We start from the raw sequence: 18518 nt of genomic DNA on the forward strand, positions 1-18518 counted from the left end.
ATAGTCCTTACTGGATTTTTTCCCCATTAATTTAAATTTCTCCCCTTTTCTCTAGGATCTCCTAAGACAATTTAAATTCCTTTTTATTATTTCCCAAGATCAAGAGAATTTCTACTTTGCTTGGGGATATCCTGTATCTGTCTTAATGGCTTAAGGAATTTTGCCTCCCTCTTTCATTGTTCCTGTAATGTCTAAATGAATAAGATTTACAAAGACATTTTTTCATTGGATACTGCCTTCCAGCATAAGAATACCTGTATCACTAATCCCTTGAGTTTAAGGGAATTTCAATATATTGTTATTTGTAGGCAGTGCTAGTTTTCAGGGGTAGAGAATGCAGTTGACAGGAGGAGTGTGGTCAGCCACAAAGAAGTATAAGATACTGTCTTTGTTAATTGGGCTATTTTTTTCAAAGTTCACTGTAAAATCGACTATCATAAGCATGAATTATATAGTAGTGTAACTTTGTCTCTAACATAATCTGTCTTCAAATGTATAGATATAGTCATGTTACATTTTACAAAATTTCTGCTATGACATATTCACTGCCTTTCACATTGTTCTGTATGGGCATGTACTGGAAATAGGCTTATGTTTCCACCAAGTACTTCCAAAATTCTGTCTTTGAGCGGAACTCTTCAATCCCCCAGGAGCCAGGTTGTATGCTCTATTGAGGAGAGGTGAGCTTTTGGCAAATAAAATGATACACATGCTCATGATAGTGAAAGAAATAAGCCGATAAATGCAACTTTTTTTTAAGCTAATGAATTTTTGCCATTATAATTTGTAACAGATCCAGAAAATTTTTCCCCCTATGTTTTTTTTTAAGTAAATGAACAGTTAGGGAACCATCTGTGAAGCATTGGAAAGAATTGTATATTTAACTCAATGTACTTATTATTCTTAACTTCCTTTTGACCCTTGCTCTGAAGACTGTCTTTTACGTGGATTTTAAGAACATGTTCAAAGATATTTTAAAAACTCCCATATGCCTAAGTTGATTTATATGCTTAAAACATGGCGTTTGGCTATAGAAAACAAGGGAGCCCGTATTGTGAATTGTAGCGTGTGTAACTGAAGTACTGGAGGAGTTGAATAGAGAGGCAGCAGAGTATAGTAGTTAAATAGCCAACCCTGGGTTCAAATCCCAGCTCTGCCACTTATTTACTAGCTACGTGACTTTGAATAGATCATTTAATCCCTCTCTACTTCAGTTTCTTCTTTAATGAAACTGTAGGAATGCCTTATAGGTTTTTATAAGGTTAAATTAGTTAATATTTATGAAGTAATGAAAATAATGCCTAGCTCATAGTAGGTGTAAAATAACTGTTAAGTAGAATTCTCCCCATAATTAGCAATAAAAACATTTTTGATGGAATTTCAGCTGTATGTTCCTTTGGATAAGTATTAAATAACTACATTATAGTATGGGGTTTTATTATGAAAAACTCAACTTTGTTTTTGGGCCTGGTCAGTTGGAGATTATGAAAATAACTAAACCCATTTGTCCTGAAAAGCTCATTACATTCCCCAGGCCAGGTCAGGCAAGAGCAGAGTGCTGCAGACCCTTGTTGCCTGAGAAGATTCTGAGTATTACTAGGAAAATGAATGAGGGGTGGTAGAAGATTTCACTTTGGCTTTTGTGACTCAAAGTGAATCAAGGCATCAAGCAGTACTTCTCCTGAGGTTACATGCTGTTGTTGGTATGTGTGTATAGTTCGTAGGGAGATGGATTAAGAAAAACAACTATTTCTGAAAAATATACCGTATGCACCTTGCTGTTTCCAATTAACAATATATGGTGGGAATCTCTCCATCGTAGTAACATAGAGGTATTCCTTCTTCTTTTTTGTAGCTTTATAGTCTTCTGTGGTCTCACCCAGTCTGCTATCTATGAACACTTGGGTTATTCCCATCTTATGCTATTACAAATGGTGTAAAGAATAACCTGCATATATCTTTTCATACTTTTGCCAGTGTATCTTTGATTAGATTGTTAGACGTCAAATTGCTGAGTTAGAAGATAAATGCATATGTTGTTTTGCTAGAAGTTGCCAAATTCTCCTCCATTAGTGTATCATTTTGAATTCCCATCAATAGTATATGAATGCTTATTTCCCCAAGGTCTCATCAACAGATTTCAGATGTTTTTATTGTTACCAGTCTATTAGGTGAGAAATACCTGACTTAGTTTAATTTTCATTTTTCTTATTATGAGTAAGTTTGAATATCTTCTTACAGAGTTAAGAACTATTTGCATTTCTTTCTGTGATTTATCTGTTAATATCTTTAGCTCATTTTTCAATAAAGTGTTGGTTTATTTCTTCTCTAAGTTTAAAAACTATATTCAGAACATTATCCCTTTTTCTGTGATAGAAATGGCAAATATTTTTTCTCAGTTTGCCATTTGTCCTTTTACTTTACTCATGTTGCCTTTCCTATATATATAAAAATTTTTTTTAGGTTTTATGAAATCAAATATATCAGTGTTTTCTCTTATTCTTTCCGAATTTTGAGTTGTAGTTAGGAAAGTTTTACCATTATTAAATTATGGAGGAATTCATCATGGTTTTTTCAAGTACAATTGATCCTTCAGTGATGGAAGAGTTAGAGGTAACAGCTCCTTATAGTGGAAAATCTGCATGTAATGTTTGACTTCCCAAAAACTCAACCACTAATAGCCTACTGTTAACTGGAATCCTAACCAATAACATTGATTGTATTCTGTATTCTTATAATAAAGGAAGCCAGAGAAAAGAAAATGTTATATAGGAAATCAAAAGGAAGAGATAATATTTAAATTTACAGTACCATAGTATATTTATTGAAAAATATTTGCATATACGTGGACCCATGCAGTTAAAACCCATGCTGTTCAAGGGTCAACTGTACTTGTGTGGTTTAATATTTTATATTTATTTATTTATTTATTTATTTTAAAGATTTAATTTATTTATTTGACAGAGACAGCCACTGAGAGAGGGAACACAAGCAGGGGGAGTGGGAGAGGAAGAAGCAGGCTCCTAGCGGAGAAGCCTGATGTAGGGCTCGATCCCAGAATGCTGGGATCACGCCCTAAGCCAAAGGCAGACGCTTAACGACTGTGCCACCCAGGCGCCCCTAATATTTTATATTTAATCTCTGATCCTTTTGGAGTTTATCTTACACTATGAACTGGGCACTGTGCTTTGGGCTACCTGGGGAGTGACAGGCATGGATTGGATGGGGATTTGGGGAAAATAAAATACAAAGTTGTATATGATACTGTTACTGCATCAAAGTGCTATTATTGGAAGAAGAATAGCCCAAAACAGCTCTTAAGAAGAATTGAATAAGTGGATACCATGAGTCTGTATGGTAAGATAAGATAGTAAAGAAATCAGTTCTCTCCAAATGAACTCATTGATGTACTGGAGGGCACAGAAGATATTCTTAAAAGAGAATGAGATAAATTCTGACAAATATGTTTATAGAGTAAAATGATACAAAAGAGTTTTATTTCATGGGATAGTCAAAGAATCTCAAGTGAAATGACACTAGAGCTGAATTTTAAAGGATGAGTCGGAACTAAACAAAGCGAAGGTAAAGGAGAGTATTACTAGCAAAGAGCATTTTGTGGCTTGAAAGTATTTGCTGGGTTCTTGAAAAAGTGGAAGAGTTCCCTTGACTTGGTCATCCACCATATAGGAGGAAGGGATGAAAGAGAAAACTCAGTGATCCTGCTAGATCAAAGGTCAGGAAATATGAACCCAAAGGGCCAGATTGTAATTATTTTAGGCTTGCAGACTGTATGATCTCTGTCACAGTTTTTCAGTTCTCCTGTTGAAAGCCGCCACAGCAAACAAATGAGCATGGCTGTATTCTAATAGATTTTTATTTACCAAAAGCAGGTGGCAGTCCAGATTTGGCCCATGTGGCATGGTTTGCCTTCCCCTGGATTGAAATATTGAGATTGGAGAGCAAGTGAGGATGGGGGGTGTTAGAAGCACAGCAAAGTCTAGGGAAAAAGTCACAGCAACATTATTGTGTCTTTGTTTTAGCATCCTCAGAGAGCTAAAACTTCTAGTGTGGCTGCTACCCCTATGTAATTTTACAGAAACATAATGTAAATTTTAGATTGAAATCCTCTTAACCTTATATAGTGAAAAAACATGAGTTGTGGGAACCAGAAAAGAATGATGATCTCATCTTGCCTTGCCCAAGTGGGAGCTGTGAAACTAAATCTTCCCGAAATTTGGGTAATCTTAATCCAGTTATAAGCAGGTACCACCCTGTGCCAGAACTCTCTCAAAGTGGGGAATTTTGACATAGGAAATCAGCCTCTTAGTGCAGTAATTAGCCAGAGGTGTCATTTTGATGGTTAAACTTACAGAAAGCTTAAAAGTTGTTCAAGCATTATATAAAAGTCTGATGAATTAAATCTGAGAGCAAAAGGGAAAAACCTCTTGATGAATTGAATGGGATGCCTAAATTGGGTCTGAAGGTGGATTAGGTGGATCCTAAATATTTCTCAGACTTGCAGATTCTACAAATGTAGGCAGCTTAATAACAAAGCCTATGAGAATGTTTGTTTTTGACCAGCTGTCAAATAATGGAGAAGTTCAGTTGTGTAAATGCATCTTCATTTTGGTAACAGTGCAAATAATTATTAATTATGTGTTCCAAATAATTTGTTAGTATTAGTACAAATCTTACTAAGTCACAAGGATGATGACTATTTAAAAGTTCTTTTTTTTTTTTAAGATTTTTATTTATTTATTTGACAGAGATAGAGACATCCAGCGAGAGAGGGAACACAAGCAGGGGGAGTGGGAGAGGAAGAAGCAGGCTCATAGCAGAGGAGCCTGATGTGGGGCTCGATCCCGCAACGCTGGGATCACGCCCTGAGCCGAAGGCAGGCGCTCAACCACTGTGCCACCCAGGCGCCCCGACTATTTAAAAGTTCTTATAATCTTAACAATTAAAAGATGGACTCTACATCTCTGAAGGAAAAAAATCTAAGCATTATCACAGTGAAAATGGCAACTTTCATCAAGATGCCAATGATGTTTCCATAATTATTGATTTATGTAAGTGTGTAACTCAGTCATTATAGAATTACATTTTAATTTCTAGCATTTACTAGGGAGAGTGAAGTTAGTTACTGAGCAGGTTAGTTAGTGAGAATGTTAGCCAGAAGCAAATTACCTTTCATCGAGATGAAAGTTTCATGTTACTACTAAGTGAAATTCTCCAGTGTATCTCTGTATATTATGACATATGCTTTCTGAAATAGAGATAACCTGGCCACTCACATGATTTCTTTCTTCTTGTTTGTCAGAAAAGAAGCAGGCATGAAATGTGTTTTCCCTGTTTTTCCAGTTATTGCTCATGCTGCCTCCAGTGCTCTTCTTTTTCTCTCTTCACTGTTTTCAACAAATAAGGCTCTTCCATGCAATAACATATTTAAGCTCCTTGATAATCAGTGGTCTGTGACATTGATAAAGGCCTTCAAAATGATCTCTTGCTTAAACCAGCCATTATTTTTGAAAGTTTGGATTTCATTTCCTGGGCTTCCACCTCGAGACTTAACGACGATGGGGATAGGGTTGGTGGAGGCTAGATGCAAATAAAGTTTTAGAAAGTGATTGTGGATTGAATATACACCATGTCCCGGGCACCAAACTCTTTTCATATTTTATTTCAGGAGGTCACAGTTTGGAGGAAGCCAGAGGAATCATATTAACATGTGTCTGATAAAACCATACAGACTGGTTTTTTTCCTCTTGTTTTTAACACATTGGCCAGGACATCCTGTAGGATGTTGATCTGTGTATTATATTTCATTCAAAAAAATTTACTGAGTTTATAAATATGATAAGTTATCATTTCATACCATTGCCCAGGTCTTCCTCTCCATTCTTCTCCACTCTTCACACTTCCACCACAAACAAATATTTAACAAAATGTGCATATTTTAGAATTTCTTTGTATCACTTCAAAGGTAGCATGTGCAAGGAGTTGAGATGAGGCTGGACAAGTAAGCAGTGCCAAAGTCATAGGGTTAGGGGAATGTGTCACGCCAGTGAACTTGGTAATAGAAATCAAGGAAAGGGCCTTTCTCAGTAAAGTGCCATGATCTGACTCGTGTTTAGATACATATTGTTCTGAGCGCAATGTAGGAGATGGATTTTTGGGAGCCAAGACTCGTGGCCAAGTAGAGTGGTGTGAAGACTCTTGTAATGTCCACATAAGGAATGGTGAGGACTGCACTGGTAAAAGGGATGGAGATGGAGAGATAGACTTGAGAGTGATTCAACCACTATTATGTGTGTGGTAGAGGAAGGGGGAAGACTCATCAATATCTCTTAGATTTCTACCTTGGATGATTAGGTGGATGATAGTTCCTTTGAGCCAAAGAACACTTCTTGATTTATTAAACAGAATGGTATTTTCAGCTTTTGAAGTTGGACATAGAGATTACTCTGGTATAGAGCAGGACTGTCCAATATGAATATAATGCAAGCCACAAATGTAATTTTAAGTTTTCTAGAAGCAACATTAAGTAAAAAGAAACAGGTGAAATTAATTTTAATAATATATTCTATTTAACCCAACGTATTCATAATATTATAATTTAAACTTGTAACCAATATAAACGTTATTAATGAGCATTTTACATTTTATTTTTATGGAAAGTTTTCAAAATCTTGTGTGTGTTTTACACTTATAGTATATGGCAGTTCACCCTAGTCACACATCAAATGCTTAGTAGCCACATGGGACAAGTGGCTACCATATTGGACAGTATACCTGTACAGCATCCTAGTATGCTTAGATAAAAGCATTCTTCTTCATAAAAGAATCACATAGCTCCTGGAAATTGACTAGTTAAGATAAATAAAAAGCTCAGAAAGAAGCCAATAGCTTAACAAGAGAATCGATTATCAGAAGATAGGACATCTGTTTTGGGTTCTAATACTACAAATTGTGTGATCTTTGGGAAGTCACATTTTTTGCACCAGCATGAATCTAAGGTCAGGACTCTTTTTACAGTTTGCTTTTAGTATCCGAAAGTCAGTGAGTTGACTTCTTTGTGCAGCAGCAGCAGCTGTAGTAGTAATAGCAGGGGTGATGATAATGGCAAGCCTTCTCTTGTGTGCCAGGCACAGTTTTAAATACTTTACACACATTGGCTAATCTAATTATCACAACAACCCTATGCAGTAGATTCCATTATCATGTTCATTTCACAGATGGGGAAACTGAAGTACAGGGAAAATCTAAGCAGATAACAGAGTTGGTAGGTTGCAGACCTGGGTTTAAAATGTGGTCCTCAGAGTACATACTGGTTTCTTAAAAAGTAAAAAAAAAGAAGAAAGTCATTTTCTTTCAAACATCATAAACATAAATTTTCAAACTCATGAAAATTTCAGAGGCACAACGAATATGTTTTGGGTCAGCTTGATTATTAGCACAGATAATGCAGTGTGTACATACAGTTGACCCTTGAAAAATGCAGGCGTTAGCCCCCCCCCCCCCGCCCAGTTGAAAATCTGCATATAACTTTTGACTCCCCCAAAACTTAACCGGTAGTAGCCTACTGTTGACTGGAAACCTTACTAGTAACATAAACAGTCAATTATCACATATTTTTGTATGTTGTTTGTGTTACATACTGTAAGTCTTATAATAAAGTAAGCTAGAGAAAAAAAATGTTATTAGGAAAAACAAACACAAGGAAGAGAAAATATATTTACAGAACTGTGCTGTAAAAAATCAGCATTTGAGTGGACCAGACAGTTCAAATCTATGTTGTTCAAAGGTCAACTATATTCATCTTTAAAAACCACTTTTAATTGTAAAGAAAATAGGTAGTTACTGCCTTCCTTTCCTTGTAGTAGCCCTTAAGCCGTGCTACTTTGGCACTGTAGAAAACAACAAAGGGCCAGTAGGCAGAGCTCTGAAGCTGGATATTTCTCAATAAAAAGAGATAACTGTCCTAAGAGTAAAAACAAAACTAGCAAAGAAAAATGGACCAGTTCCCCCTTTCCCTATATGAGAGTGAGGCACAGGTGGTGGTTTGCTGATAAATGTTTAACAGCTGTTTCTCTGGAAAAAAATTTATGTGTTCCATACATAAGGTTATTATAAAACTTATATAGAATGTGTACCACACAATTTACAAATAATAATAAATATACTATACCCGTATTAGAAACTTCATACAGGCAATTGATTCTCATAAAATACTTTTGCTGATTTTTTTGTTTGTTTGTTGCTGAACCCTTCTATCTGTTGGCAACCTATTATAGCCATTGATGAATGAGTGTAGTTCTGACATGAATGTTGGTTAATATTTACATTTATGTTAATCAGGAAGACAACAGTGAAACAATCAAGTTGTATGTCAGGACATCACTCTTTTGTAGATGACATGAGTCACTTCTTTGCTGAGTCAGAAAATGGTTTTTTAATAATATGGAAGAATATTTCCTTGCTTATTTGTGTTATTTACAATGCAATGGCTACAGGTACAATATATTTGTACGTTTAATCTGTATTGTGAACCATTTCTACTTCACTTTTTAAATTCTAGACAATCAACAAAACAAGCCCTCATTTGTAGTGAATTAATGATTTTCTTGGCATAAATATCCCACCAGGGCCAATTTCAGACTACTGACATGAGTGCAGAGTATAGAGTTGGAAAGAGATTCACAGTAGCACACCATTACGTGGTACTTCTACTATACGTAGGAACAACACATATAAATAGCCTCAAAGGCATAAAAAATAGTAAAATGTAATTAAGTAATTAGTGTCTCTTACCTTTGTTTTAAATATAAATTATTTAATTGTAAGTTTATGTAATTCATTTGTAATAACAGCTGTGTCTAACAACTGGTTCACAAAATTCCTAAAAATTTAATAACCAGCTTTTACGAGCCAGCACAAATCAGCGCACGATTGGCACAAGTATGGGGACTGTAGATGCTGACTTAGAAAGGAGCATGTGGAAGAAATCACATCCTGCAGCCTAGGTACACAAGAGGTGCAAAACCACCGTGAGATTGTACAGCTTGGAAAGATGATAGGGGACTGGAGCTGTAGAAGCATAAATAAGTATAGCCCATTTAGCATACTCACCAAAAAAAGTCCTTGCCACTCTTTACCAGAATCTTGATTTTAATAACCAGTTAGGATCCATGCAGAGGGGGATATTTAAGTTAGATTTTTATGGAGACATCAAAAGCATTTGTTGAGAATGACTAAACCTATGCTCTGTAATAAGATCTCTGTACAATTTTGAACATGTAAAAGTAACTATAAAGGAAGCAGAATGTGTTCTTATACAGGTGTCTGTTTCTTCCTTGCTATCAAATTGATGACAGTGCTTTATCTGTTGTGTTTGAATGGCCTTGCTGGCCCAGCCACCTCATCTGCTACATGGCCCAAATTGCTGCTGTAACTCAAAATTTGCTGTGTCCTGAGATGTCTGTTTCTTGCTTCAAAGTCCTGGGCACAGAGTCAAGCCATTTCTTACCCAGTTTCCCAAAGCCCACTCTGAGTTGTGAGATTTGTCTTGTCTGCCCTAGGAGTGACTGTGCAAGTCTGCAGTTCTGAACCTCTCCTGAAGGTGCTCCATGTGGACAGTGTCGCTGTGGCTGGGGTTTCATGGGGTAACAAGCATTCTTCTATATCACATCTGGGTTTTCTCATTGTCTGGCCCTAAAGTGTTTGGGGGGAAAGTCCTTTCTTGATTGGAGTCTTCTGAAAACAGATCCCCCATTGCTGGGATGTTTCCTGGGCAAAAGCAATAAAGATACCATATGAACCTTGCCTGCCTCCATAGCACATAAAATACAAATACCTAAGATCATGTTACTTCTGATATCATGTAGGGTTTATTAGGTCAAAAAAATTTGTCAAGAGTGAATCAGACCCTGGAGTTAGCCAATCCATTTTTAATTTTCATGATGATGGCAATATTTTAGAAAAAAAACGAGAGACATCAATCTGTTCCCTCTCAGCATTTTCATTTCTTGACTGGTTTATCATCATAATATTTCTTTTCATCAAGCATCTCTCTCAACTTGGTGATTAGTTAGATTGTCCTTAACTGGGCTTTCATCCAGCTCCACTATGTTTTTCTCAATTGGCATTATATTTCTGCAGTAGAACATTAGCTCTTCTGGCCCTAGACTTTATTCTCACTTAGCCCCTCTAGGCCCAGGTTATAAGTGTGAAATGTATTTATTCCTAAAATGTCAAGACCAATCATATGCAAAATTATAAGGCAGAAAACTCCTAGCTTCAATGTCTCATCTTATAATACACCCCTAAATTATACACTTCTTAAGACAGGAATTTTATCTCATTTATCTTCATGCAGTGGGTTTTGAAAACAGTCACAAGCCAGATTTACGGAAGGTATACCTTTGTTCGTCCATCTTTGAACTCAGCTCTGTTATACTGCTTCAAGAATACTCAGTGTCTTGATTTAAAGAAGTCTTTTTTAGGAAATCACTAAATTCATCACTTAAGCTCAATCAAAATTCCAACTTCCCATTATGATTCTTCTTTTCTGTGGTGGGTTTTTGTCTTCTGCTTGGTATCTTGAGTTTGTGTCTGGGCACAGGAGACATTTGTAACATTGTGGGGCTAGTGCTGTCCTCCAGACTTTTCTCATCTGCTTTACTCTTTGGTGGTGGGAGGTGGGGAGGAGTAGCTGTTCACATTGCCCCCACTACTGGTGGAGCTCTGTTTCACTCAAGGGGCATAGGCAGTGTTCATTGGGAGCTCCAGCATTTCCCCCTGCTCCTTAGGACCATACCTCAGATCTTTCTGGCCCTGGGGATCTCCTGTGGTCTGGCTAGGCCTCCTGTTTGACTGCCTAGCTTGGGCTATCAACCTTGAGGCCCTCTGTCACAAAGTCATTTTCTTCTTAGCTATGGTGATTCCCCTGTGAGCTTGCCAGTCATTTCTCACTGGGGGACATTGGACGTTACTGGTCCTCTCTAGTCTTCCGTGACAGTTTCTGTGTGGGAGCAATGCTGCCATTCTCTTTACATCACTGCAGCCTTACTTGTCATGGTTTAAAAATCTCCACATTCAATCTTCCACCCTTTGGTTTTGTTATTAAGGGGAAGTTTTTACAGTTTAGGAAACTCAAGTGCTGAGCTCTAGTCATGAAAAGCCTAGTTTTCTTGACTAGTATATCTGGAATGTCCTTCAAGGGCCCATCTTGAAAGTGAAAATCTGAACTTAAAGTTTTAGTTGTTTCTCTTTTCCAACTGTGACAACTTTATCAGTTTCTACATCTGCAAATGTAAAAATGTAAGTACAGGACTGTTACCTTACTATAACTTCCTCTAAAAAGTAGGAGGTCTCAAAATTCATAGGAGAGCAGTGCCAGTGATCGTCAAGCAGAGAATAAGATGCTGTATACCTTATGCCCCTGGAGTTAGGCAAAGCAGCCCTGTTTTAGAATGGCTTTGAAGACAGGAGTGTAAAGCTACATGAAACACTAGTTGTAGTAATAAAACTTGTGTTGGAGGGAGAGGCCAATTCTGATCTCTGCCCTGTCACCTGCTAGCCATGAGACCGTGTTGCACTTCTTTTTAAAGATTTTTATTTATTCATTTATTTTAGAGAGAGACAGAGAGAGAGGGAGACAGACAGACAGACAGACAGCATGTGTGTGTGAGCACATGGGAGGGAGCTGGGGGGTTAGGAGCAAAGGGGGAGGCAGGGGGAGGGGAAAGAATCCCAAGCAGGCTCTGCACCAAGCTTGGAGCCTGCTATGGGGCTTGATCTCACCACCCTGAGATCCCCAACTGAGCCAAAATGAAGAGCTGGACCTTTAACTGACTGAGCCACCCAGGCGCCCCTGTTGCACTTCTTTTATCTGTTTATGATTCTTTTTTGGAGCATTCACACTAAAGCAATTGTACTCTGGCTGAACAGGAAGAAGGTTATATTGGGAAATACAAAATTAAACTAATACTATGGTTTTATAGTTAGGGAGATAAATGGGGTGGTTTTTCTCTCTGATAGCTACAGCCAAGTGACGATACCCAGGAATACCTGAGCACCTATCACATTGCTCTTCACCAGCGGGACCTAGAAGAGCGAACCAGCCAAGAAGAAGGAAGTGGCTAGCGTGGCGTGTTTCTGCAGAGGGGAACAATTCCAAATCAGAATGGGGAAGCTGCAGGGGTAAAAAATCATAAAAGAAGCAGACTCTAAATGATTGCCGTTGTCTCAAGGTAAATGTCTACTATCCAGATTACCTGTAGACTTTTATTTCATTTGGATCATATTTGTGATGAATAGAGAACAGGAATTCATCTAATTTAGGAAATATACCCCCTTTTCACCATTAGCAGTTGAATTCAGAACAAAGGGATTCTGAATTCTTTGAAGAACTGTGAAGGGTATACTAATTCTTTCACAAGTGTGTCATCATCTTCAGCCTCTTTTCAGTCACTTTGAGAGGATTTTTTAAAAACAGCCAAGCCTCAAGTGACCATTTATTCCTACATGTGATGGCGACAAGGACAAATGATCAAGTTATGAGGTCCAAACTGTGGTTCATTCTTGCTCTGTGGAAAGGAATAGAACTCTTACTTGTTTTTAGGGAACAGACTATGATGATTCTTAGAACTCAGCATTCATTGCAAATCCTCAGAGCTGTTTGTTAATGTAAGGTCATGTATTCCCACCCACCAAGCACCCCTTAGAACGAAGGAAATGGAATGAAGTAGAGAAATAATGGCAAATATTGCAATCACTGCTATTTACTAAGAGCCTACTCTGATAAAATGTTCTGTATTTGCTCCTCACATCAAAAGCTCAGACATGTTGAATTGCTTGTTCCTCCAGGTTCACAATGGTGCAGTTGCTAAGTTCCTGGACCCCGGTGCCAGATTACCTGGGTTAAATTCCGCCTGTGTCTCTTTCTGGACGTTTGACCTGAGTGAATTCACCTCTCTGTGCTCCCATTTCCCATCTGCAGAGTGGAGAGAATGATATTGACAGTAGCTCCTCATTTGGCTGTTATGGGGATCAAGGGAGTCAGGTGTGTAAACACAAATCAGATCCCAGAGAGATTAAGTAAAGGCTCATAGTCCTATGGCAGTAAAAGGAAGAAACAGAGTTTACAACCATGTGAGTACTGGCCCTTATTATTATTCTGTGATTTTGAAATATGAGAACCCATATCATAGCTTAAGCAGCTAAAGAAGTGGTAATATTTGCTTCAGGCATGCCTCAGAATAGAGGGTCAGATGATGCTGTTAGGAAGGTCCCCAGCATCTCTGCTTTTCCTTGGCTTCAAGATAGATCACACAAGTTTTGGGGTAGTAGGATGGCTGTTTACAGCTGCAGGGGTTACAGAGAAAGAAAAAAAATCTTGTTATGAAGATCTGGCAGAGGTCCCAGGAAAGTGACCCAGCGTTGGTCAAATACCCATTCCCATTCCTGCACCCATGCCTGAGTTATGTGGCAGGCACTGAGGCAGGGGGCACTGGGCCAGAACACATGGCCTAAGGACAGATCTTGTGTAAAGACACTCAGGGTGATGCTCTAAAGAAAGGGGATCAGGAAGAAATATAAATCAGTATTAATATATAGTCTCATGGCTATCAGGTGACAGAGCAGAGACCAGAATTGGCCTCTCCCTCAGTACAAGTTTTATTACTACAACTATTGTTTCTTTTAGCCGTATACTCCTATTTTTCAGGCCATTCCGACATGGCTGCATTGCACAACTCTAAGGGCACAAGTGACACAGCACCCTGTTCTCTAGTTTTGAGGCCCATTGGCACTGCCCTGTTATGAGTTTCCAGTCCTCCCACTTTTTTTGAGAAAGGCACAGCCAGGTAGCAGACCTGTAGTTTCATTTTACATTTGCAGGCATAAAAACTGAGGATTAAGTGGAAGAAGGCTCCTTATTCATTACGTTGTTGTTTAAGCCTACCTTGTCCCAGAATCTATACTAAGTGTGCTAGCCGCCTTCTGAGAAACCAACCAGAAGTGACTGATGTGGAGTGCCAGTGCTGTGAGTCAAGACTTCCTCATGAGGGGCATGCCAGTATTCCGGCTGTGATGCTGAGGCATTCAGGCTTTCTATGACTTTTTTGAGCTGGATAACAATGAATAATAACTAGGTACATCACTGACTAATGTTTCAACTGACAAACAAACATGAGTTTCCTTCAGTCTACTTGCTCAGTTTCAGTGCATGGCTCTGTTAACACAGTCATGACCCTTTACGTAGAAATATTTATAGTCTTTGGAGTGTATTGAATTATCTTCTTCGGTTGATACTGGTGGCCAAAAATTGTTGAATGTCCCTGAAACCTCAAATAGGTATTGCTAATAAAGTAGAAGGCAGAATAACAATTTCTTGAAAGTGTAGCATAATAAAAAGAATATATGTATATTGAGCGTTCTGTACACAGCGATTTTATAAGTTTTCCTTTCTAAATCCTGACCAACAAATGTATAGTGTAGGTATTACCATCTCTTTTTACAGATGAGAAAAATCAGATCTCAGAGAGAGTAAGTAAAGGGTCATAGTCCTATAGCACTAGGTGGAAGAAACAGAGTTTATTCATATGTCCGTCCTGCTTCAGACACTGCCTTTCTTCCACTGTTACCATTTCAACCACCATTTCACCAAACCTTGCCGTAGTAAGGGACGTCTGAGTGGCTCAGGCAGTTAAGCGCTGCCTTCGCTTAGGTCATGATCCCAGGGTCCTGGGATCGAGTCCCTGCATCGGGCTCCTTGCTCAGTGGGTAGCCTGCTTCTTCCTCTGCCTGGTGCTCCCCCTACTTGTGTTCTCTATCTCTGACAAATAAAAAAAATTAAAAAAAAAAAAAACTTGTGGTAGTAGACACTGATTATTTGTTGATGTCTCAGAATCCACTCCTGCTACCTAAATGCACCCAAATGTCACTTTAGGGAGTGTCCACCAACTTGATGTGTGATCTTGGGTCCTGCTTTGACATTACAGAAGGCAAACGGGTTGCTAAAGGTCACGTCAACCAGGCTGTTTCTTTTAACACCCAGGGACTGTCTAATGGAAGATAAGCATGCAACCTAAGCACAGCCAATCTGATGTAATGTTCTGATATTCTGTATCCTGAGAAGAATGAAGCAAGGATGGGAAAAAAGTTAAAATTGGTTGATTTTATGGGAAACACCCTGGCAAGACTATATTCTGGCAAGATTGTGTTCTCATTTCTGTCTCCAACCTTGTTCTCAAGCTTTGACCTTCCATCATGTGATAGTCTTACTATCTTTCTAAAACATTGTTCCTTGTTTCAGAATCAGAAATGTTTTTGTGGGTTGCAGCCAGAGACCTCTCATAATAAACCTTCCTCCTTGGTAGCCCTGCATGCCATATTGCCTCCCAAGCATCTCACTGTCCTGTTCACCCCCTCCTCTACTCAGTGAAGACCTGATGTGCTTATTTCATCACTTTCCAAGTCAAGTGGTCTGTACTGCCTGGGGTGACTGTAAATAAACCAGGTAACTGATCTGTAATATCGAGCTAGGTTCAGAGAGAGGAGATTGATAGGGTCCTTTTCTCAGCTTCTTTGCTGAGGCATTAAGCTAACCTTCTTCTTAACAGCTATTAAAAATCCGTCTTGGGCTTTTTCTTAGGATTCTGTTTGGGGCTTAGCATCTGGCCATTTACAATGGGCTTTCTTCTTCCACAGGCTCCTGTGTACATTCTTCTCCAAAGGAGATTGTGAAGCACAGGAGATGTAGGTCAGAAGAGCTGAGTGCAGACCAGGTTGTACAGGGCCCAGGGGGACCATCTAATCTATGGACTCTGAGAAACAAACTGAGGGCTTCAGAGGGGAGGGGGGTGGGGGAATGGGATAGGCTGGTGATGGGTAGTAAGGAGGGCACGTATTGCATGGTGCACTGGGTGTTATACGCAACTAATGAAGCATCGAACTTTACATCAGAAACCGGGGATGTACTGTATGGTGACTAACATAATAAAAAAATATGATTATAATAAAAAAAATTGAAAAAAAATAAAAGCGCAAGAGAATCCTTGTACTACCTTGTTTGAAACCTATAGTGGATTTCCCATCTGAACTTGAGGGTAAAGTTTAAACTCCTTGCGTGGCATTCACATTCCCCACTCCCTCCCCCAGTGCCTGGCCTCTTTCCCTGGCTTCATCTCCAACATTCTCTCCTTTACACCCTATTGTCCAGCAAAGCTAAACTAAAGGTGCTTCCCTGTATTTGCCACATTGTTTCTTTTCTCTGTACTTTTTTTTAGTCTATTATCTCTTTCTGGAATAACCTTCTCATCACCCCCAGCTGCCCACACGTGAGCTGGCCAACTGCTATTCATCTTTGAAGGCTCATCTCCAGCATTACCTCCTCTGGGACGTTCTTTGATGACTTCCTACTCCAACCCTTACTCCTACCTCTTGCAGAGACTTTGCTTTCAAATTTGTATTTCTTTTTACATTCCTGGTGTTTAGCATTGTAGGTACTAATGATGATTGTACCTTCTCAGGAAGGATGGAGGGATGGCTGAATAAATAAAACCCCTTCCTTGTATAATTGCAAAGTATAACACTGCAGAAAGGAATCCATAATGCAAGTCTCTTTAGACCAAAGCTTCATGTGTGTGGCTGATCGGTTTTCTTCCCCCCACTCTATCTGGGTGTGTTGGCAGTGATTTATTTCCAGTCAATAATGATTCAATTTATTTGTAGAAGTCAGTTAAGTCACTTAAGTGACTCAGTTATGTCCATCACATAAATAACATGAGTCTCAACTTGGCTGACAGGTTCTTGTGGTGACATATTCTGTTACCCCAATTACCAAATTAATCATAGAGCACAGAATAATTACTGAAGAAAAATAGGACCTGATATGTCTTTAAAAATAGATGCTAAGAAAGCAATAGGAAAATCAAAGTAGTCTGAAAATTCTGTGTCATAATAAGAGCATTCAGAAAATAAATTTGTATAATTTAGTTAGTGCCATTAGGTTTTGAGAAATATTTCAGGATAACAATTCAAGATTTATCAACAGACCCAATGATGGAGGGTTTACACATTACCTTTTTAAATACTTTTAAAATACCTATTTCATTAAAGTATTTCCTCTTTATATAAATGAAATTTTGCATTTGACCCAATCTTTCTAGAGAATGTTGGGGAGTTTTGACAGAATTAACATGTTCCCCTAGGTAGGAGAGAAATGTGCCTTCATTTCCTGCAAGATAGGACCAGTGACTATGTAACTTGGATCCCTCTTGCTAAGGGAATGGCAGTCAGCAGCAACAAAGACTTGTACAGCTGCAGCTGTTTTCCTGTTCTGGTCTTAAGTGATTATTCTAGTAGCAGTTGTGCCAGATAAGCAGCCAAGGCCACAAGAGGCGCTTTTCTTTTGCCCATTTTGAGGTTTTTCAGAAATGCTCTGTTTTCTCGCCTCTGCTGGTAGGATTGAATATGTTGGAACATCACCATACTTCATAATACTTATTGTAGTGTCACTAACACCCAGGGGCCAGAGTTTGTGAGGCTTTTCCAGGTGAGTCATTATGCGAGTTGAGTCTGACTCTTCTTTCAGTAAAGGTTATGAAATGCCTTTGGAATTCCTAAGATCAGGTTGTTTATTCTTGAGCGTTGAATTCAAATGATGCTTCTAGAAGGGCTGAGATAGAAGACAGGTGACAGGGGATAGTAAAACAGAGAGAAGGAAACCAACATCTCTTGAGCATCTAAGATTGCTTAGCACTAAACTATGACAGATGTTTTAAAGATGCTCTCTCATTTTATTTTCCCATCAACTGTCAGGAGATTCCCCACTCTTCAATTAGGAAGTAGAAATGGAGAGAAATTAAGGTAACACAAACAGTAAGTAGCAAATTTGTAATTCAGATTTAACTCTGACCCTCTTTGGTCTACTACTCTGCCTTCTTGGGTTTCATTGGCAAGTGCGGAGTCTTTGTGTTCCCTGGGTTCACATATGATAGTATTCTGTAATGCATTAAATATGTGTATCAACTGACAAATTTACAAAGCAGAGTGAAATACTGAGTTAACCTTCAACACATTATGAGAGAAATTAATGAACTGTTCTTATGTATAAAGAAATTGTGAACTACCTTACTGTTGTACGTGGAAAATGTGTGTAATTCTCTCTTCATTTATTACTGTTTTCATCGTTATTTGTATATGCTAGTGATATCTATCCTCCAAAATGCTAAATAGGTTTATGGAAAGCTTCCACAAAGAAAAATAAATCTGATGACCCATTTTATTACAATATAAAAGAGGAGTGTGTATTGAACCTCAGCAAACCTTTTATGAAAAAGAAATATAGGGGCACCTCTTGGCTCATTTGGTCATGGGCCCGACTCTTGATTTCAGCTCAGGTCACAATCTCAGGGTCATGGGATCAAGCCCCAAGTCGGAGTCTGCTTGAAATTCTCTCTCTCCCCCTTTCCCTCTGCCCCTCCCCCTTCTCATGTATGCACATGCTCTTGCAT

Source organism: Ursus maritimus, unplaced genomic scaffold (genome assembly GCF_017311325.1).
Source record: "Ursus maritimus isolate PB19 unplaced genomic scaffold, ASM1731132v1 scaffold_18, whole genome shotgun sequence".
Lineage (NCBI taxonomy): Eukaryota > Metazoa > Chordata > Mammalia > Carnivora > Ursidae > Ursus > Ursus maritimus.